Raw genomic sequence first — 22598 nt, forward strand, 5'->3', positions numbered from 1 at the left:
ATATTAAAAAAATAAAATCCAAGTTCAGATTACCTCCCCATTTGCCCCATTCAAAATAAAACAATAAAAAAAATAATATATATATATATATACATATTTAGTATAGCCTCATTCAGAAATGTCTGATCTATCAAAACATAAAAAAATTATTCCTATCGGTAAATGCCGTAGCGAGAAACAAAATCAAAATGCCAGAATTATGTTTTTTGGTCACGAAAAATGGAGACACCACGGGTCTCGGAAAATGACATTATTTTTTTTTCTTACAAATTTTGGAATTTTTTTCACCATTTAAATAAAAAAGAACCTATACAACTGAGTCGGTCGACAGGGGTAGGGGTACTCGGATACCGGGATGGATGGGTTACTTCTGTGGGGATCACGGTTGGTCAGTTCCGGTTCCGTGCCCTGGACCGTCAGTAAAGGGATGGGGATCAGGATGATGGGAGTATTGTGTCCTGACGCCTCCTGTGGTAACTGGTAAAATCGGTTACCAGCGCTGTGTATGGTTGCTGAGGTGATCAGCATACGGCTTGTACGAACGCTATAGGCAGTAATGTTAAAGTAGGCACACACACACTAAGTCTTTGTTTCAGTACCTTTCTTTTACTGATGTCCGGTAACAGGTACAGTTCTGGAGGGTAACCAGGTTTTCGGTGCAGGTAGAGATATTCACTCTGGAGATTTGTGAGGCCTCCTCTAACAATGTGTGCGTTATTTGGGATCAGTCCGGCCTTAAGCTGAACCTGCCACTTTTTACTTTCTTTGGGGTCCTTCGCCACAACTGACAATGAGGACCTTTCCTTGGGGCTACCAATTCTCTTTTTGAGCCCCTGGTCCTATACTTGATCAAGTTTGGCAACTCTTTCCCCTTCTTCTTCAGGGGGAGTAAATCCTCCTGATCTGTCCGAGTTTTCTATGCTATTCCTGAATTAATAGCAATCTCGGACTCCGGTGTTCGGGTGAGCTAAAGGGATAATAGTTTTATCTCTTTCTTTCTCCTTCTAGCCTCCGTCCCTCTCTCTAGGGCGCTTCACAACACAGACCTGTTTCCTAGTTCAGGGCTTAACTGGTCCTCAGCCAACAGCTCTCTGTGTCTCTCTCCTTCATCCCTCACAAGACTAACTGCCACTTTTCTGTCTCCCTGGAAACTGACTCCTCCCCTCAGACCTGGGGTGGAAGGTGTTGTGTGTGCCCAAGTGTACATCTCTCCCTGCACCTATGGATCCTGTGGTAATCCCCCGCAGGGGTGCCACACATGTTTGGTATCTGTGTAGTCATACTGTCCTGGAGAATCAAAATGGCTGGTCAGTTTTAGCATTTAGTGAACAATGTAAAAAAAAATAAACAATTGTTTAATTGCACTTTTTTTTGCAATTTCCCCCCACTTGGAATTTTTTTCCCCATTTTCCGATATACTATATGGTAAAATCAATGGTGTTGTTCAAAAGTACACCTTGTCCTGAAAAAAACAAGCCCCCACACGACCATATTGAAGGAAAACGAAAAAAGTTATGGCTCTGAGAATAAAAAACGCAAAAACGGAAAATTCCAAATTCCAAGGGGTTAAACTCACTGACCAATCGTATATTATGCAATTTACTGTTGAACATGCAGAGTTAAAACTAAGGTTCCTGACACACCCCAATATCTACTCTTGTAACAATAACTTAACATGCCCATAGCTGTCTTAATTCAGCCAGTCTTCCTCTGTTCCAGTAACCTTTAAGTGTCAAGACGCTTATTTGGTAATATAATTAGTACGAACATTTAACCAGTCCCGGGGAATTAATTAATAGCCTATTTTTTTGTTGTGTTCCTTAGGGAACTTTCACTCACAGAATTACAGCTCAATAAATTTATTTGTCTGAAATTCTATTTGTGTCTCTCACGGCAAACTTATCAAAAAGCACCCAATTGCTACTCAGGCATAAAGCTCTCTTTGCATTAACTTCCTCCACTGCTTTCTTGCCAAATGTGCAAATGCAATATATTTTCTCTATGTATTATTAATTATGTGTTTATTAATGCATGAGACTACAAGCCATTTCAATACAGAACAAAATGATGCATTTTGTACAATACAACACTCCTGCAGAACGTTAGGGAACTTAATATAACATGAGAGGGTATGTGGCGAAGGGGGTGGGGGCTGAAAACAAGGGGAGAACAGCTGTTCTAAATAATGAATCTGTGACTACATACAGGGAAGTGCTGATCAGAAGCTATCAAGCACATTTTTATCTATATGACCATGCTATCAACCTGTAGGGGATGAGAATAGGAAATGTAAATAGGTCACAGCGCTACTTAGACTGCATTTAGTCAAGTCTAATCCTGACCATAAGCAATCACTGATGATAATCAATCGGCACTCCTGTAATGACACATTCACAAGTGCCAAAACAGATTGCATGGGGAGAGAGCGATCATTAATACAATTGGTCTTTCCCGATTCAGCATGTATATTGTCAAGAACACATTCCCTGTTCATATGATGCAATATGCTGCCAACAACAATGATTTTTATGCCATCATAAACAACCCCTAAATGATCCAGTCCACTGAAAAATTAACATATTGCTTAATTATTCTCATCTGGACTACTCTACTTATCATTCTCTGTTACATACCTGTTCCAGGTTCTGAGCTCTACTCCCTGTCGGGCTTTGCAAGATGCCAGGTATACTCCCATATTTTGAACTTCCTAGGTATATATGAGGCCTCCCAAGACACATACCTGTGTCTTGGTATTAAGATTTTCTAGTAAGACTTGTCTGTGCATAGTTCTTATCATCCACAGTCTCCAGGACATCTCCTGGTTGCCTGTGGTTTCCAGTCCCTAAGTTCCTTGTCTGCAGCTTTCAGTACCACTGCTAACTGGCTAGATTTTACTGGAAGTCTCCTATCTGCCTGCGGCTTCTATGTTTTTCACACTTTCTAGTTACTCCAGAGATCTGTCTGCTGCCTCTTTCTGGTATTCTAGGACCTCTGCTTTGTGTTCGCTGGCAGTTTTCAGGATGTCTCTTAGCCACCTGCAGCTTCCATGGTATTAGACTTTCTTGTTTCTTTGGAGTTTTGTCTGCTATTTGTCTGCGGTCTCCATGATGCCTTCTGTCTGCCTGCGTCTCCCAGTCCTTGAGTCTCCAGTCTATTTGCGGTCTTCAGTTACTCTGCAATCTGCCTGTGGTTTTCAGTAACTCTGCATTCTGCCTGCAGTCTTCACTAACTGTGCAATCTACCTGTGGTCTTCAGTAACTCTGCAACCTGTCTGTAGCCTCCAAGACACCTCCAGTTTGCCTGCGGCTCCCAGTCCCTTAGTCTCCAGTCTGCCTGCAGTCTCCAGTAATTCTGCAATCAGCCAGAGGCTTCTATTAACTCTGATTTCTGGCTGTCTGTGACTTCCAGTCCCAGAGTTCCCAGAGTTAAATGTCTGTGGCTTTTAGTATCACTGCTAATTGCCTACAGTCTTCAGGGCGTCCACTGTCTGTGGTGTCCAGTTCCTGAGTTATATGTCTGCAGGCTTTAGTACCTCTGTTAATGGTCTCCTGTCTGCTATCCATGTCCTGTGTGCTTCACCCGATTGCTGCACCAACGCCCTTGGCCTGTGAGCCCACCTGGACCTTGGGCTCACCTTACCTAGTGAGCCCTCATTTTCCCTGACAGTCTCCTTCTTACTAAACTCTCCCCTCGCCAATCCATTCTGAATGTAGCAGCCAGGAACTTATTCCTTTACAACTGTTACACCGATGCTTCCATCCTTTGCCAGTCATTACACTGGTTCCCTATACACTATAGAAAACAATATAAACTTACCACTCTCACTCACAAAGCTTTCCACAGTTCTGCACTATCTTACATCTCCTCCCGAATCTCTGTTTTCCTCATAGACTGTAAGCTTGTGAACATGGCCTCACTTCTCTTGGATTCTGTTGAATTATGTTTTAATCTGTAGTGTCTTTAACCCCTTAATAACATCTGACGTACTAATACGCGTCTGTGCCCTGGGACTTAAGAGCCAGACCCGTATTAGTACGTCATCGCGATCGCGCGCGCACACAGGCTGTGCGGGCACGATCGCCGCTGGGTGGCAGCTGATTGTCACAGCTGACACCAGGTACTATGTGCAGGGAGCGGTCCTGCACCGCTCCCAGCACATTAACCCCCGCGATGCTGCGATCGAAGTCGATCGCGGCATTGCGGGGGCAAGGGGAGGTGATCGGCGATACTCACCTCCTCTTCTGGCTTCCAGAGCAGTCTGCAAAGGCTTCCCGGGTGTTGTCATGACGACCCGATGTCGTCATGACAACATCCGGGTCACCAGAGAGCAGGAAGATTGCTTGGACATGCGCAGTGCATCTCCAAGCAATCTTCACACTGTGCACTTCTGACAGCCTTCATGGCATAGGGATGGTGCTCCATTCCTGTGCCATGCAGGCGATCAGAAAAAAAAAAGTGAAAGTCCCAGAGTGGGACAAAGTAATAAAGTGTATAAACTGTGTGAAAGTGGAAAAAAAAAAAAAAATGTGCAAAAATATTATAAAAAATAAAAAAATAATACACCAAAAATAAAAATATAATGTACCCATCAATAAATATTATTATAAAAAAAATAAAAAAAAAACAATAAAAGTACACATATTTGGTTTCGCCGCGTCCGGAACAACCTGACCTATAAAACTGTCCCACTAGTTAACCCCTTCAGTGAACACGGTAAAAAAAAAAAAAAAAAAAAAACGAAGCAAAAAACAATGCTTTATCACCATACCGCCAAACAAAAAGTGGAATAACACGCGATCAAAAAGATGCATATAAATAAAAATGATACCGCTGAAAATGTCATCTCGTCCCGCAAAAAACAAGCCGCCATACAGCTCCATCAGCCGAAAAATATAAAAGTTATAGCTCTCAGAATAAAGCGATACTAAAAAATATTTTTTTCTATAAAATAGCTTTTATTGTGTATAAGCGCCAAAACAAAGAAAAATGATACAAATGTGGTACCGCTGTAAACGTACTGACCCGAAGAATAAAACTACCTCATCAATTTTACCACACGCGGAACAGAATAAAAAAAAAAAAAAAAAAAACAATTCCTGAATTGTTGGTTTTTGTTTATTCTGCCTCCCAAAAATCGGAATAGAAAGCGATCAAAAAATGTCACGTGCCTGAAAATGGCACCAATAACAACGTCAAGTCATCCCGCAAAAAATGAGCCGTCACATGACTGTCTGCCAAAATCTAGAAAAATTATAGCTCTCAAAATATGGCGATGCAAAAACTAGATTTTACAAAAAATGCATCTTTTAGTGTGTGACAGCTGTCAGTCATAAAAACCCCATATGATTCTGGCATTGCTGTAATCACACCGACCCGAAGAATAAAGTCGTCTAATCACTTATACCGCACAAGGAACGGCATCAAAAATAAACTCTTGGGTTAGGATTGGGCTAGGGTTAGGGCTGGGTTTGGGGCTAGGGTTGTGCTGGGGCTAGGGTTGTGCTGGGGCTAGGGTTGTGCTGGGGCTAGGGTTGTGCTGGGGCTAGGGTTGTGCTGGGGCTAGGGTTGTGCTGGGGCTAGGGTTGTGCTGGGGCTAGGGTTGTGCTGGGGCTAGGGTTGTGCTAGGGCTAGGGTTGTGCTAGGGTTAGGGCTGGGGTTTGGATTTTTTTCAAAAGTAAGAAAAAAAGATGACGATATGGCGACTAGTGTTGAGAGCAAGTGCTCGCTACTTGAGTTTGCATCGGGTGCTCTGGTATGCATTAAGTATCGTGGGTATTTGAGTGACATGCTCGAGTCTCTGCCCCATATGCTTCGCGGCCAAAAAACTTTACGGGGATTGCCTGCCATGCACGAGCGATCCCCGCATGTTTTTTTTTGGGTGTCTAATAACCGTGAAACATGCGGAGCAGGGACTCGAGCATGTCACTCGAGCACACGCTGTACATGGTGAGTACCCGATGCAAACTCAAGTAGCGAGCACTTGCGCTCAAGAATAATGACAACTTATTCAATATGATGACCTAATGTAAACAAATTCTGTGCCGTACCTCTGGGTTCAAAATGTTCACTATACACCTTAATAAAATCCTTGAGGGGTATAGTTTCCAAAATGGGGACACTTGTGGGGGAGCTCCACTGTTTAGGCACATCACGGGCTCTCCAAACGCGACATGGTGTCCGCTAACAAATTGAATGGAAAATCTGCTCAAATTGTTAGCGGACGCCATGTTGCGTTTGGAGAGCCCCTGTGTGCCCAAACATTGGAGCTCCCCCACAAGTGACCCCATTTTGGAAACTAGACCCCCCAAGGCACCTATCTAGATGCATAGTGAGCACTTGGAACCCCAGGTGCTTCACAAATTGTTTCATAAAAATGAAAAAGTGTTTTTTTTTTCACTTTTTCATTATTATGAATCAATTTGTGAAGCACCTGGGGGTTCCAAGTGCTCACTATGCATCTAGAAAGGTGCCTTGGGGGGTCTAGTTTCCAAAATGGGGTCACTTGTGGGGGAGCTCCAAAGTTTGGGCACAGAGGGGCTCTCCAAACGCAATGTGGTGTCCGCTAACAATTTGAGCCGATTTTCCATTCAATTTGTTAGCGGATACCATGTTGTATTTAGAGAGTCCCTGTGTGCCCAAACATTGGAGCTCCCCCACAAGTGACCCCATTTTGGAAACTAGACCCCCCAAGGCACCTATCTAGATGCATAGTGAGCACTTGGAACCCCTAGGTGCTTCACAAATTGATTCGTAAAAATGAAAAAGTGTTTTTTTTTCACTTTTTCATTTTTACGAATCAATTTGTGAAGCACCTGGGGGTTCCAAGTGCTCACTATGCATCTATAAAGGTGCCTTGGGGGGTCTAGTTTCCAAAATGGGGTCACTTGTGGGGGAGCTCCAAAGTTTGGGCACACAGGGGCTCTCCAAACACAACATGGCGTCCGCTAATTATTCAAGCAAATTTTACAATCAAAAAGTCAAATGGCGCTCCTTCCCTTCCGAGCCCTGCCGTGCGCCCAAACAGTGTTTCTTCCCCAAATATTGGGTATCTGCGTGCCCAGGGGAAATTGCACAACAAATTTTGGGGTCCATTTTTTCTTGTTACCCCAGTGAAAATAAAAAAAATTGGGTCTAAAGTAACATTTTTGTGAAAAAAGTTAAATGTTCATTTTTTTCTTCCACATTCAAAAAATTCATGTGAAGCACCTGAAGGGTTAATAAAGTTCTTGAATGTGGTTTTGAGCACCTTGAGGGGTACAGTTTTTAGAATGGTGTCACTTTTGTGTATTTTCTGTCATAAAGACCTCTCCAAGTGACTTCAAATGTGATGTGGTCCCTAAAAAAATGGTTTTATAAATTTTGTTGGAAAAATGAGAAATCGCTGGTCAACTTTTAACCCTTATAGCTCCCTAACAAAAAAAAATTTTGGTTCCAAAATTGTGCTGATGTAAATTAGACATGTGGGAAATGTTATTTATTAACTCTTTTGTGTGACATATCGCTCTGATTTCAGGGCTTAAAAATTAAAATTTTGAAAATTGCAAAATGATTAAGAACTTATAGTTCGAAACGCATTTGCTGTTCCTCTCCAAGGTGGACTTTTAAGATTTTTTGCATGACCCAATAAAATATGGATTTTAGAAGATTTGTTCAGCTGGATCTTCCTGGTTCCTCCTTTCATTAAATGAGTCAATTACACCCAATTAGCAGTGTGCATGCCATGACGGTTAATTCTGTTGGTTATCCATCACTCGCTACACCTAGTCATGATATTTTTCCCATGTTATATGATCTTTTCTGCCAAAAATAGTAATTAAACACATTAGTGCGATAGGGCATTTGATATAACATGTTTAAGATTATAATAAACAGTTCAAGGGAGTCTTCTACTGTGAGATTGCTGCTGATGCTTGTGTAATGGAGCATTTCACATTTTTTTCTTGCAGATTTCACATGACTCTACAAATTTAGACAAACATGCCGATATAATATAGGCTCATAGCAGGCTTTGGGTGCTTTATTACAGATCTGTAAAATCTCAAACGGTGCCACTGACATTGGCAGCTTGTCACTGCAGATAATGAATCACTGATTTATTAGGTAAATGAAGAGCAGGGCACATTTGACCAAAACACTTTATGAAATTTAAAGTTATAAAATGTGCATTGTGTTCCTTTATTCCTGAGTCCTGTTCTATGTTCAGGCAGAAGATTAGGGCCATATTCATTATGTTCTTAAAACAAGGAAGCATAGCACAAAAATAAAGAGCTGTTTTGATCACAGTTGCACATGCTGGATTCAACATATTTTGCACTAAAATGGTAAACCATTACTGATGAGCGAACGTGCTCGCCACTGCTCGGTATTCGCCCAAGCATCTCGGTACTCGACAAGCTCGGCGAGTGTTTCCGGGTTGCTGGGCGGGAACTCGGGTCCCCTCCCTGCACATTTGGTGCTCTTTACAGAGCCAATGAACATGCAGGGATTGCCTGCCATGCACTGTAATGCCGTAGCCATGTTGGTTGTGGGCATTACAGTGATTGGCTGGCCGCACAGCATCATCAGGTCTATATAAGACCTGACACCGCTATGCTCATCAGAGTCTACCCCGGAATCAGGCAGAGTAGGGAGAGCAGCTGCTGCGTCAGGGAGAGATTTGCTTGTTTATAGTTAATATATGTATTCCACAACATATATATATCCAACTGAACTAACAGTCCTTCTGAGGACTAATCCAGCTGCATATATTCAATAATATTTTTTTTTTTCTTAATCCTGGTTATTTGCTTAAAAAGCAATCCAGAGTACACCATTTTTCTGCTCCATTTGCTTGTTCTCACTGCAGAATAAAGCCAGATCTGTTCCATATTTCAGCGATAATCCAGAAATTTGAACTGAACATGGAAAATTTTGGCCTCCTTTTCATTCTGTTGCAGTGTGTCGGTTAAGCTATTCACACTAGGTCTCTGTGAAGAATAGTATTAGTAAATTACAGGCCTGCTATTTAAACTATGGTGCCTTCAGACATATAATCTATAAGACTGTTAGAAAATCAGACATTTCTTCCATTTCCATTCTGCTGCAGTGTGTCGGTCAAGCTTTTCACACTAGGTGTCTGTGAAGAATAGTATTAGTAAATTACAGGCCTGCTATTTAAAACCGTGGTTCTCTGTCAGACGTATAACATATAACTGCGGTTCAAATCCAGCCTTTTGTAGTGAACGTGGAACATATTGTCCTCCATTTATAAATTGTAGCAGTGTGTCAGTGTACACCATTATACAGCTCCATTTGCTTGTTCGCAGAATACAGCCAGATTGTTTTTGTTTTATTCATATTACTGTATTGTGGAAGCAGAGGAACTTTTTTCAATGATCAGATGCACGTGATCCATATGACTGCCGTAATAATGCAGAAATTTTGTGGAGCATGCCAAATATTCCACTCCTTTTAAAGTCAGCCACCTGTGTTTTTTTGAACCAATTGACACTTGGTCACTGACAAATACCATACTATTAGGCAACTGCCTGAAACCGTGGCTATCAGACGTTATCCCATATGACTGCCATAACAATCAAGCAATTATTGTGAGCATGTCAAATATTACACTCCATTTAAAGTATTGCAGTTGAGGATTCAAATAGCATATCTGTGAACAATGTCGGAGTATTATGCCACTTTTGTGGATTGACAAAAAAAGAAAACATACAAAAAACAAGCTAAAATGGAAAAAACGTTAAACATTCTTTCCAGGGTAATGACTTGTATATAAGGCCAAAGAAATAAAAAAAAATAAAGTTATGGACTGTAGAAGACATTTATGTGACCAGAATGAACACTCATGTGAAGCTGGTGATGATACCACCTAGCAACAGCACCTGTTCCTATTGTAAATGCATCTGAAAGCATTATCCATAGGGAATAGAATAGATTTAAAAAATGTTTGGGCAGCACCAGAAGCATGCAGTATAAGGCAATAATACCTGGCTGGATCGGTGTAATATGCTATTTATACTGCGATACCTCACCCGTAAAAGAATTTCAGATGAGACAGTTAATATTCTAGAACATAGAATCTATTTGATTTGTCCTTCCCATTATTAAGGAGTGTGTCTCCTATACTGTTATTGCATATGCAACAATTTCAAGGGCTGCCAAAAATTAGGACGCACTCCAGTACACATTTGAAGAGACGTAAAAAAAAAAATAATAAATAAATAAAAACACAGTAGGATCTTTCTTTAGTATAAAAACCAGACTCACCAATGTAACCTCAATGTAATCACATTGTTCAGTTCCTGCACCTCCTCCTCCAGTTCGGCCTCCATCTCCAAAATGACCACATCAGTGACAAGGTGGAAGCACTGCAGCTCTGCCTTAGTCAAGCGGCAACAGGCTGTGCTGAAGATAATATGCTTAATGTTTAGGTGACTAACTGCCCACCGCTGCAGAGTTGTTGAAAGCTGTAACACAGCAGCCTGATCTGTGGCTCTCACCGCTGAGCATACAGGCATGGTCATGTGTGACAATGGGCAGAACCCGGTGGCGGAGAAATGACAGCCGGAGTAGATATATTTTCCCTCTATGCCAGTCCTTTCACTGAGCTAAGGAATATGGCTGTGGTGAAATGCAAGTCTCACCGAGAAGCAGTGTCAGCGAAAAACATTGGGCCCACAAGAGGATTTGATTTTGAGGGCCCACCGTTCTCCCCTGCTCAAGAGCCCCATAGCAGCTGCAAAGTTTGCACTATCATGACCTCTCCTGATGGAGAAGTCTGTAAAACCCTGCCGAGAAGCAGCCCTGGCTAAGAAAAGTGTGTGGGAAGGTTCCTGGACACTCTATGGCTGCTTTTTAATGTGGACTGGCTCCAGCAATCTATAAGATTGCAATCTATGATCCCTTCAATGGCTCCCCATTGGCCAGAAACTTCAGTTTAAAACCGTAACCATGACATGCAAAGGAATCCCCAGCCTGTCTGCTCCATATATGTGTGACCTAGTCTCCCGGTACATACCAGCACGCAACCTCCAATCCTCACAAGATCTCCTTCTCTACTCCCGTCTTCTCTCCTCTTCCCACAATCGCATTCAAGATTTTTCCTATGCATCCCTTCTACTCTTGAACTGTGTATCCCAACATATCTGACTCTCGCCTACTGTTGAAACCTTTAAAAGGAAGCTGAAGATCCACCTCTTCCAACAAGCCAACAACCTGTAGTAACTCTCTCTCCACCATACCGCTTCACGACCAGCTGTAACCTCACCTACTATATCCTCACCCATCCCTTATAGACTGTTTGTGCGCCCTCACGGGCAGGGTCCTCTCCGCTCTTGTACAAGTCAGTGACTTCTTTTCACATGTAAAGCGCAATGGAATAAATGGCGCTATAATAATGAATAATAATAATTATACTACTTGTACTCTGGGTGAATTGATGGCACTTTCCTGGTGACTGCCCGTAAATTGATGTGTTTTGGCAGCTTTTGTTCCCGTTTGAAGGTATTGTGTATACATTTGGTTTTGGCGCCCATTGAATCCAATGGTGTTTTGGCAATGTTTTTCGAATATTAGACAATTACATTGGCAAATATTGCAAAAACAGCGATTGTAATCCGAAACGAATATTGAAATCTTTGCTTGTCTCTAATCAGAACCACCCTTAAAAATTTATGTGGGTGTTGCATCACGGTCTCCCTGGTGATATGGTGGTGGAGGATAAGGAGAAGGAGGAGGGAGACATAAAATAGAACAATTCCTGAAGGGTATACCCATGCTGGGTATGAAGGGGTGCATGAGAATAGACCCCCCCCAAAAAATAACCACTGGATTTGAGTTTATGTTTGATGCATCTGGTGGTGTTGTGAAGTCTGGCCCAATTCAGCCCTTGTTCATTTTTAGAAGAGTCAGCCTGTCAGCATTTTCAGTTGACAGGCGGATGCACCTATCAGTTTTATTAGTTTTTAGTGCCGCCGGGAGCATTATAACTATCTCTGAAAAAACACTAGCGGCCAGGACCTCCAAGGTGTAGAAAGACAGTTCATGCCACGTGTCCAGCTTGCATCTTCCAAAACGTTTCCCTCCTTGTCAGAGTACCCCGTGTATCAGGGCCAGGGCGCTGGGAGGGTCTGAGAAAACTGTCCCAGACCTTTGACAGCGTTCTCCTGCCTCTGCCGCATCTGGTTTGTGTCTTCCTCGCTTGCACTTCTTGGTTGTCCAATGAACTGTCTGACTTTGACATCTGCCGCCAGCGTTGTCAGATGGGAATTTTTTTTGTTATAATTCTTCAACAAGAGCCTGAACTTATTATCTCCCAAAATGAACTCCTTCGGTTTCCTCCCTCTACTAACCTACCTATACCTGACTTTGCAATTTCCTTTAGGTGCTGCCACCATAACTCCCACTCGGCACTCCTGCTATCTTGGAGTCATATTCAACACACAACTTTCCTTTATTCAACTTGGAAAATCACTCACTCGCTCATATCGCCTGCACCTTAAAAACTTCTCCAGAAGTCGAGCTTTTCTCACCTTTGATACTGCAAAAACTCTTATACTGTCACTCTTATTCGATAGTGCAACTCTCTTCTAATCGGTTTCCCTCTAAACAAACTATCTCCTCTCCAATCCCTTCTGAATGCAGCAGCCAGGGTCGTATTTCTATCAAGCCGCTTCACAGACGCCTCTACCCTGTGCCACAGGTTAGGTTAAACAATCACTGCAGAATACAATACAAACTCATCTCTCTCTCCGACCAAGCTGTCCACAGTTCTGCACCGGCCTATATCTCTTCCCTCATTTGCAACTGATCTAAGACAGACATCCTCCTTAATCAGAACCTCACACCTCCGTCTCCAAGAATTCTCTCGTGTCGTGCCAGTTTTCTGTAATGTGCAAAATGCGTACAACGCGATGGTCACGGTAAAGGCAGGGGAACATAAAGTCAACCTTGCGTGCCAGACTGCCAACAGCCAAGACTTCCCTGTTCTCACCAAGAGTATTACTGTCTATGTTCTCTTCCTCCTCCTCCTCATTATCACCCAATTCGTGCTGAGATGAGGCTGGGCTGGGTAGCATCACCCTGTACAGTTCCTTGCTGTGCTTGCAATGCCTCCTCTTTAATTGTGAGCAGCAAGCGTTTCAGTAGACAGAGAGGCGGGATGGTGACGCTAATTATGGCTTCATCGCCGCTCACCATCTTGGTGGAGTCCTCAAAGTTTTGGAGGAGGGCACAGATGTCAGACATCCAGGCATGGTACATGTGCGAGCTTGCCTAGCTTCAGAGCTGACACAAGGTTCTCTGATACAGCTTTCAACAACTCTGCAACAGTGTGCGGTTTGTCGCCTAAGCATACAGTCCTGCTTATTGTTATTGCCACACACAAAGTTTAATTAAATACTCTGGAATATGTCCTGAAAAAATGAATCAAATGATGGAGATGGAGGCTGAAGAGGAGGAGGTGGTGCAGGAGCTGTAGAATGTAGGGGTAACCCTGATTGACCCAGGGCCCGCAATCCTCTGCGTCAGGAGGTTGTGTTCCATCCCAGGGTCTCACTGGGTCCCGGCTTCCACAATATTAACCCAGTGGAATGCGTCAGTGAGATGAACCGTCCCTGGCCACATTCACTTGTCCACGTGTTTGTGGTTAGGCTGTCCTTCCCACTTAGATGCACTGGGGAGGGCACGGGTAATGTTCTGGGACTCGCACTTGTGGAAGGCGGAGACGATACCGGGAGAAATAGTGGTGGCTGGGGACCGAGTATGGACATCCGGCCGCCGCCATGAGGTTTTGGAAAGCTTCTGCCTCCACAAGCCTAAAAGGCAACATTTCAAGTGCAAGCAGTCCAGAAATGTGGCAGTTTAGTATTGCATCTTGTGGGTGGATGGTTGGCTGCATACTTACACTTGCATTCCAAGTAACAGAAAGCTAAGCAGATGGTGGCCTCTATCATCATCATGACCTCACCTCGGCACTATGAACTCTCCTGAAGGAGAAGCCAGGGACCACGGAGGATTCTCCGGTTCTCTAGTGGGTCAGTCCAACCATGCCGACTGGCTAACAAAAGTGTGTGGGAATGTTCCTAGACACTCTATGGCTGCTTTTTTACTGAGGGGGAAACCCAGGCAAACACGGGGAGAACATACAAAATCCTTGCAGATGTTGTCCTTGGTGAGATTTGAACCCAGGACCCGAGCGCTGCAAGGCTTCAGTGCTAATCACTGAGCCACTGTGCTGCCCTCTCTGTTCTCCCTCTGATATCTAACATACTGGAGAAACTTGCACCTACTGCAACTCAGTATCTTCAGCTCCTTTGTGAGAAACTAATGTATTTGGGCAGCCACTCAGTCTACCAAATAAAATTCCTAAGAAGGAAATTGTGGATGGCTTCGCTACTGCTACTGGGGGCACTGCTAATACCATGGCGTCATGCCAAAGTTCACTGGAAATATTCCAGGCTGATTAGAACCAAGCTGATTCCATAGAAAAGTACCAGCAGCAAGCTAAAGAGATGGTGGCCTCTATCATCATCACGATCTCACCTCGGCACTATGAACTCTCCTGATGGAGAAGCCAGAGCCCACCAGAGGAGTCTCCGTTTCTCTGGTGGGCCCGTCCATCCCTGCCGAGAAGCAGCCCTGGCTAAGAAAAGTGTGTGGGAAGGTTCCCGGACACTCTATGGCTGTTTTTGTTTTTACTGTAGACTGGCTCCGTACTGTCCCTGGCCACATTCACCTGTCCATGTGTTTGTGGTTAGGCGGTCCTTCCCAGTAAGTGCACTGGGGAGGGTACGGGTAATTTTCTGGGACCCGCGCTTGTGGAAGGTGGAGACGATACTGGGAGAAATAGTGGCGGCTGGGGACCAAGTATGGACACCTGGCCGCCGCCGGCATGAGGATGTGAAAAGCTTTCACCTACAGGAGCCTAAAAGGCAACCTTTCAAGTGCAAGCAAGCAGTCCAGAAATGTGGCAGATTAGCATTGCGGCCTGTGGATGGATGGGTGGTTAGCTGCATACTTGCGCTTGCATTTCAAGTAACACAAAGCTAAGGAGATGGATGATGCAACCATCATGCATAATTTGGTCATTGTCTAGGAGACCGAGCACAATATTAACCCAGTGACATGCGTCAGTGAGATGTACCATCCCTGGCCACATTCACTTGTCCATGTGATTGTGGTTAGGCAGTCCTTCCCACGTAAGTGCTCTGGGAAGGGCACAGGTAATTTTCTGGGACCCGCGCTTGTGGAAGGTTGAGACGATACCGGGAGAAATAGTGGCTGCTGGGGACCGAGTATGGACACCCGGCGGCCACCATGAAGTTCTGGAAAGCTTCCGCCTCCACGAGCCTAAAAGGCAACATTTCAAGTGCAAGCAGTCCAGAAATGTGTCAGTTTAGTATTGTGGCCTGTTTGGCTGGCTGCATACTTGCGTTTGGATTCCATGAACTGTGGTAGGGACAGCTGAATGCTGCAAAGGGACAAGGACGTGGACGGTGATGGTTGCAAGTCTGCAATGCCGGTGCAGGGTGGGAGGCATCTTGGCATGCACGCACAACAGCGGAAGAGGCAGTGGTGTCACCCGCAGACACTGTTTCTGGACCTTGGTGTTTGGCCCAGCTTGTCAGGTGCTTTGCTGTCATGTGCCTGAGCATGCTGGTGGTGGTCAGGCTGATCGTTTTGGTACTCTTGCTGATGATGGCCTGGCAGATGCTGCAAATGGCCTTTTTGGGCTTATCTAAACAGTCTTTATAAAAGAACCTAACAGTTGTACTGGCCACTTCCATTTTGTTGGTGTTACAGGGAGAAGTTGCCCGCCTTAAGTCTGTGGCCACCACACAGCTTGTTCCGGCCTGTTGTGGTGCTACGCCTCCCTCCCCATGTGTGCTGCTGTCCTCGCTCTACATGTCCCCTTGCTAGGTTGGGTTAGTGACTTCATCGTCCACCGCTTAGTTTTCCACTTCTGCACCCTGGTCCTCCTCCTTACTTTCTGTCCATTGGGTCACATCAATATCCACCTCTTGCGACAGTATTTGCACTTTCCCACTGTCACCTTCGGGTGACCATGTCTCCTCAAATCGCTACATGTAATTTTATTTTGCCCTGCTCGAAGCTGGCCAGTCAAGAGGCCCAAATTTATCGATGGGAAACTGAACAGCTCTTGGGGTAACCCTGGACTCTAATCTCTCCTTCAAACCACATATCCAAGCTCTTTCCACTTCTGAGCGGACCAAGCGAGAGGCCAGAATCTATAAATGGAAAGATGAACAAAACAGCTCTTCGAAGTGTACAAGTTGTCTCAGGGCACTTGGAAAGGTAGGAGGAAGGAGGATCAGGGTAAGGAAGATGCCAACTCCAAGTAAAAAAAATCTCCTGGATCCGCACATTCCTCAACCACGAATCTACAAAAACACTAGTGCACGCGCTCATCATCTTCCTTCTCGACGACTGCAACCTCCTGCTCTGTGGCCTCCCTTCTAACAACACTCTCGCATTCCTCCAATCTATCCTAAACTCTGTTGCCCAACTAATCTACCAGTCCCCTCGCTATTCCCTGGCCTCTCCTCTCTGTCAATCCCTTCACTGGCTCCCCATTACCCAGAGACTCCAGTTGAAAACCCTAACGTTGGAATGCAAAGCTATCCACAACCTGTCTCCTCCATACAACTGAGCCTAGTCTCCCGGTACTTACCTGCATGAAACCTCTGATCCTCACAAGATCTCCTTCTCTACTCCCCTCTTATCTCCTCTTCCCACAATCGCATGCAAGATTTCTCCCGTGCATCCCCCCTTCTCTGGAACTCTCTACCCCATCATTTCTCACTCTCGCCTACTATTGAAACCTTTAAAATGAAGCTGAAGACCCACCTCTTGTGACATGCGTACAATCTGCAGTAACCCTCGCTCCACCTCACCGCTGCAAGACCAGCTCTATCCTCGCCTACTGTATCCTCACCCATGCCTTGTAGACTGAGCCCTCGCGGGCAGGGTCCTCTCCTCTCCTGTACCAGTCGCTGTCACATTTTTGTTCAAGATTATTGTAATTGTTTTTGCGATGTATACCCCTTTTTCACATGTAAAGTGCCATGGTTTAAATGGCGATAAAGTAATAATAATAATGTGATCCATACTCACATCTACTGAGACTGCACTATGTGGAACACAGGGTGGTGGTAGCAAACTGACTGGAAACTTTATCTGCTATCCAACCAACAACCTTTTCACACTGCTCTGGCTTCAATAGTGGTGTTCTGCGGCCCCCTAGAAATCGGGACAGGAAGGTAGTTTGACATGACACGGGTGTTTGCTGTGCTCCCTCAGCAGACACAGTTTCATCTTGCCCATGGCCTCTGCGTGCACTATCACCATCATCATAACGTCCACTTCCCCGTCCCTTGACACACACCTTGCCCATTTTAAATTAAGATTTGTCACATTGCCAAAAATGTCTGTATTATTGCTGCAGCAATATAGGATCACGTCTGATGAGATGATCAGTTTTAGGCAGTGCCCTGGGAGTCAGAGATACTTCCAGGGGTCTTCCCCATGCTGTTCCCATGTCACACACCACAGATAAAGTTGTAAAATGTTAAAATGACATTTCCCGGTGAATGCATTTTTCTTGGTTGAAAGCAATGCAAAAGTGAAAAAACGCATCAAAAATGCTATGTGTGAACCTAATTGATTTGTGAGAAACACAAGCGAGCTCACAGAAACACACAAAAGATGGCTTCTTGTGCATGTGTGACATATTTCTTTATCTCTATATGTATATATATATAGATTTGCTTATATATAAGGGTTCTGCATCCTCTGGAAAAGTTTTGTGACATGCCAATGTGTGGAGGAGCATTTTTGTTTTTGTATATTTATTTTGCCTTATATACAAGTCATTACCCTGGAAAGGATGTTCCTTAACATGTTTCCCAGGAAAATCCATTTTGATTTAGTTTTTGTATGTTTTATTGGGAGTCCGTAAAAGTGGCATAATACTTCTGACAACATTGTTGACAGCAGTGACCTGGGAGTCAGAAATGCTTCCAGGGGTCTTCCCCATGCTGTTCCCATGCCATTTGAGTACTGTTCCCATCGATTTGGGCAATTTTTAGACCCTCTGCAGACCGCCTTGGAAGGGGGGGCGGGCCGCCAGAAATATGCTTGAATTTATTGGACTTACATTGGGCTCGTTACTCGGACTGAGCACTCGAGCATTCCATTACTTGGACCGCGCACTCAAGCAATGAATACCCGAGCATTTTAGTGCTTACTCATCACTATAAACCATGGGAAAACTGGAGTTTTTGCTGTGCATTAGTCATTGCACAATTAGTACTAGAAAACACATGTGAGATCAAAATGCTTAATATGCCCCTTGATAAATACCAAAATGGGGTCACTTTTGCTGGTTACTTTTCTTGTCTGACCTCAGAGACTCTGCAATTGTTGGCCTATGCAATATGAGGTCCGCATCTCTCTTCAGGCGGCACTCTGCAGTTTCTTACACGGAAAGCAGACTGGCACTGATAATCTGCCCTTTCTTGTACATGGCCCCCAGGATGTATTCATGTGTATTGCAGGGGAGCTCCACCTCCCTAGAATATTCTAAGCTGTGATATCTTTCTTGTGCGCTAGATTAACCAGTTCAGGACCAAATTATTTTCCCCATTTCTCACAAGGCGCATTTTTTAGTTTTATAGCACATGTTCCTCATTTGGCGTCTCTCTGCATTGTCCTATATAGGTCTAAAGATTTACCTCATGGCCTCCTGATGAACCTGATATCTCACGGGAAGGTGATAACATAGTTTTGTAAAAATGTACTCCTTTTTATTTTATAGAGGTAAATTCTGTTTATGATTATATACTGTATGCTGTCCTGTTCGTTATTACCATTGCATTATCAATAGGCTAAGAATTTATTCATTTCTATTTTGCCTTTTGTAGCCGTTAAGTTTCTTAGTTATTATGCAATTTTTTGGTGCCAACCTCCTTGGCTCAGGTAGGGGCAAGTAAGCATTAGGGTTCTACAAATATTTTGTAGATGCCCTTTCTTCCTACCTTTTTGTTTTTTAGGTGATCCTCTTGCTGCCCCCCTTTATATGTATAGTTTTGTGATGTTATTTGGGTGTTTTTAATGAGTTATCTATTCAAGATTTACTAATTTTTAAAGGGGTAATTTTTCTATTACTATATATATTTTTGGATATGCTTATATAATTTTCCTATTTTCTCTGTGAATTTTTATAATATATGCACTCTTATAATCTCTAAAAAATATTCTCTTTTAGATATTCATATCATTTTTGTGGCTTTCTTTGGCAATACATGAGGATTACATTTTATTGTATTTTTTTATTCCTTATTTTCTTGCTGATATCAAGTGAAATGTAAGGAAAAATAGAAAATATTTTCACATTTTTTTTGTTTTGTTTTATTTTTTTTTACCACCACAAAGGACTGCTAAAAAACATTTTAATTGCATTTCCCTTCCCATTGAAATTATTTTTATATCAGGCTGTGTGCCCATGATGAGGATTTCCATCGCAGAAATGCATTAAAATCACTTGTTAAGTGGTCTGCCATGTTTCCCAATGATAATACGCATGTGGTGTGCAGATTATTATTGCGGAAAAATCCACAGCACAACCAATATGGGTGCGATTTCGAGGCAAAATCGCACCCATAGATGCAAACCCAGTGGCGTACCGCCCATAGAGGCAGACCACACGACTGCCATGGGGCCCCAGCGTTCAGGGGGCCCGGAATCGGCTGCTCCGTCCATAGACACGCCCCTCTAGATCACTGCGCTGCGTGCACAGCAGAGAGGAGCTGAGCACCCGGAGTGTGGTGATCATTGGAGCCTGGCTAATGGAGACAGAGGGAGCCAGGAGTCAGGGGTGACACTCAGCTGACACTGCAGGTTAGCAGGGCAGCGCTGGGCTCTCTGTGTGAAATGACTCAGTCAGATGAGTTTTCACCTGCATGCTGATTGTTGGATGTGCGGGTGTTAAGGCAGGGGAGGGGTCATAAATAGAATTCTGCTATTTACAGGTTTATGGGGAGGAGGGGTGTGACTGTGCAGAAAGAGAGTCAGGAAGCCTCCTTCACACCGAGCTAGAGCTACTGTCACACTGTCCTGTGTCGGTCACCAAAAGGCTTGAGGAGGAACTTCTGGGACCAGAGGGGATTACAGCTGAAGATTAATAAATTGTATAAATCACTGCTTCACACACATTTATCTGCACGGCAGCTCATGCTCTCCTAGTCAGGACTTGTAAGGGTCTGTGGGGTCTTATACTGTGATGGGGACTACTGAAAGGGGGTCATCATATGATGTGGGGGGCTTGTGGCGACCATCATATTGTGGTGGGGACTACTGTGGGGGCCAATATTATTTATTTATTTTATTTTACTCACCGTAATTTTCGGATTATAAGACACACTTTTTCCCCCCAAATTTGGGAGGAAAAAGGGTGTGCGTCTTATAATGAAAAGTTATGGTTACTTGGGGGGCGGTGTCGGATAGGGGTCCCAAACCAGGAGGTTGGCAGCTGCGGCAGTAGCGGGGCGATTCTTTGGCCCCGCCCTCAGAAGAAATGTCAGTGATTCAAGGCGGTGGTGGTGGCGGCGGGAGCTGGCCGAGTTCTCTAGAGATCTCAATCTGCGCATGCTCTGGCGGCCATTTTACAAAAGCACAGCGCAGGGCTATGTACAGGCTCACCGCCGACTTCTGAGGACAGGGCCGCAGCATCGCCTCGCTGAACTCGCCTAGCTCCCGCCGCCACCACCACCTCCTTGAGTCACTGACATTTCTTCCGAGGGCGGGGAGGCAGCATCGCCCGTCTCCTGCTGCAGCCTCCTCTGCCGCCAGTCTCCGGTATGTGTGTGCCTGGCTCCTGTGACCCCTCTCCACTACCACTGCCCCCAGGTAAAAAGGATTATAAGGCGCACCATTTTATTTAAAAAATATATATATATTTTTTCCTATTTTGCACCCCAAAATTTGGGGTGCGTCTTGTAATCCGCAAAATACGGTATATATTTATTTTACTCACTTATATAGCACCATTAATTCCACAGCGCTTTACAGACATTATTGGCACTGTCCCCATTGGGGCTCACAATCTACATTCCCTATCAGTATGTCTTTGGAGTGTGCAAGGAAACCGGAGAGCCCGGATGAAACCCACACAAACACGGGGAGAACATACAAACTCCTTGCAGATGTTGTCCTTGGTGGGATTTGAACCCAGTACCCCCAGCGCTGCAAGGCTGCAGTGCTAACCACTGAGACACCATACAGTGCTAACCGCTGATTCACCGTGCTGCTTACTGTATGTGGGGGAAAAGTGCTGACCATCATACTGTGGGTATGACTCGCCCAGGGGGGATATGGGGGAGACTCGGTACCCGGGCCTTTACCTTCTTGGGATGTCACAGCAGTCAGTTCCCGGGCCCGTACTCTGGGGTCACTTTTTAAAAGGGGTTTGTTAACAGTTTGTTTGTCTCGTGACGCCACCTGTGGTTCCCGGTAATGGGTACCGGCGCTGCGGCAGACCTCAGGAGCAGATGTTAGGGCAGCTGGGTTGGTGCGGCTCTCCACAGGCAGAGCACGGCTCCAGGGCAGTGTAGTTGCAGATGGTAATGCTGGGCGTTGTAGTGCAGGCGCGGTAGCATGGTGGAAATAACTGACAGAGGCAGTGGGGTGCAGTCATCCGAGTTTACTCACAGTTCTTTTAGGTTCCTCGGGTACACTGTCTAGGTGTCAGCCTCCCGCGTCGCACTGTGCTTGCCAGGCAGGGGTTCAGCACTCCCTCAAGGATATCAGAAGCACTTAACAGGACCCCCTTTCTTTATGTTCCTTCCTTGACTGACTTCCCATGCTGGGTCTTCTCCCTCCTGCCCTGCGCTCCCCCACACACAGTCCCGATCGGGTACTCTAAGATCCCTCTGGGCAACCTGAAGTTCCCGGACCTACTTGGTGCCCTTCACGGCAGCTTGGGTGAGATTGTGGCAACTGCACCATGGAAGCGCAGAAGCCTCCGGTTTTCCAGCCGAGACCTGGAGTAACACAGCTGGTCCAGGGACCGGTTCCCTTTCTTCGGCCTGATCCCTCTGACGCTTGGCAGATTCGGGCATACGGGTGCCGTCCTGCACTCACCGTACCCCCTGGGATCCCTTCTGTTACCGGAGCCTTCCTCCCTGACTCCCCTCTCACTCCTGGGCCTCTATTACTAGACCCCACTCTGGAGCAGAGCTCCTGAAGAGACTCTGCCCCCCCCTCTTCTCCTCTCTCTCCTTACTACTCACTGCACTAACTAACTAAGATGGCCTCTCTTTATATATCTATTCTCCAAGTTCTCCCCTGCCTGCGTCCTCCACCCACACCCACTACATGGTTCCCCCTCTCTTTGGTTCCCCCCACTCCAGCCAGGGACAGGGCAGCAAAAGAAGTGCATAATGTCCATCCAGCTGGCCTGGAGTAGTGTAGTGTTGAGTGCAGGTGTTGGGGTCCCGGGCAGTATTCCATCCTTACCTGAGAGAAGGAGATGCCACACCTGGGTGAGGTACAGTACCTCTGTGGCGACTGAACCCTCAGGGGCG

The sequence above is a fragment of the Phyllobates terribilis genome, unplaced genomic scaffold (assembly GCF_046119375.1).
Source record: "Phyllobates terribilis strain yellow unplaced genomic scaffold, ASM4611937v1 Scaffold_5__5_contigs__length_657084704, whole genome shotgun sequence".
NCBI lineage: Eukaryota > Metazoa > Chordata > Amphibia > Anura > Dendrobatidae > Phyllobates > Phyllobates terribilis.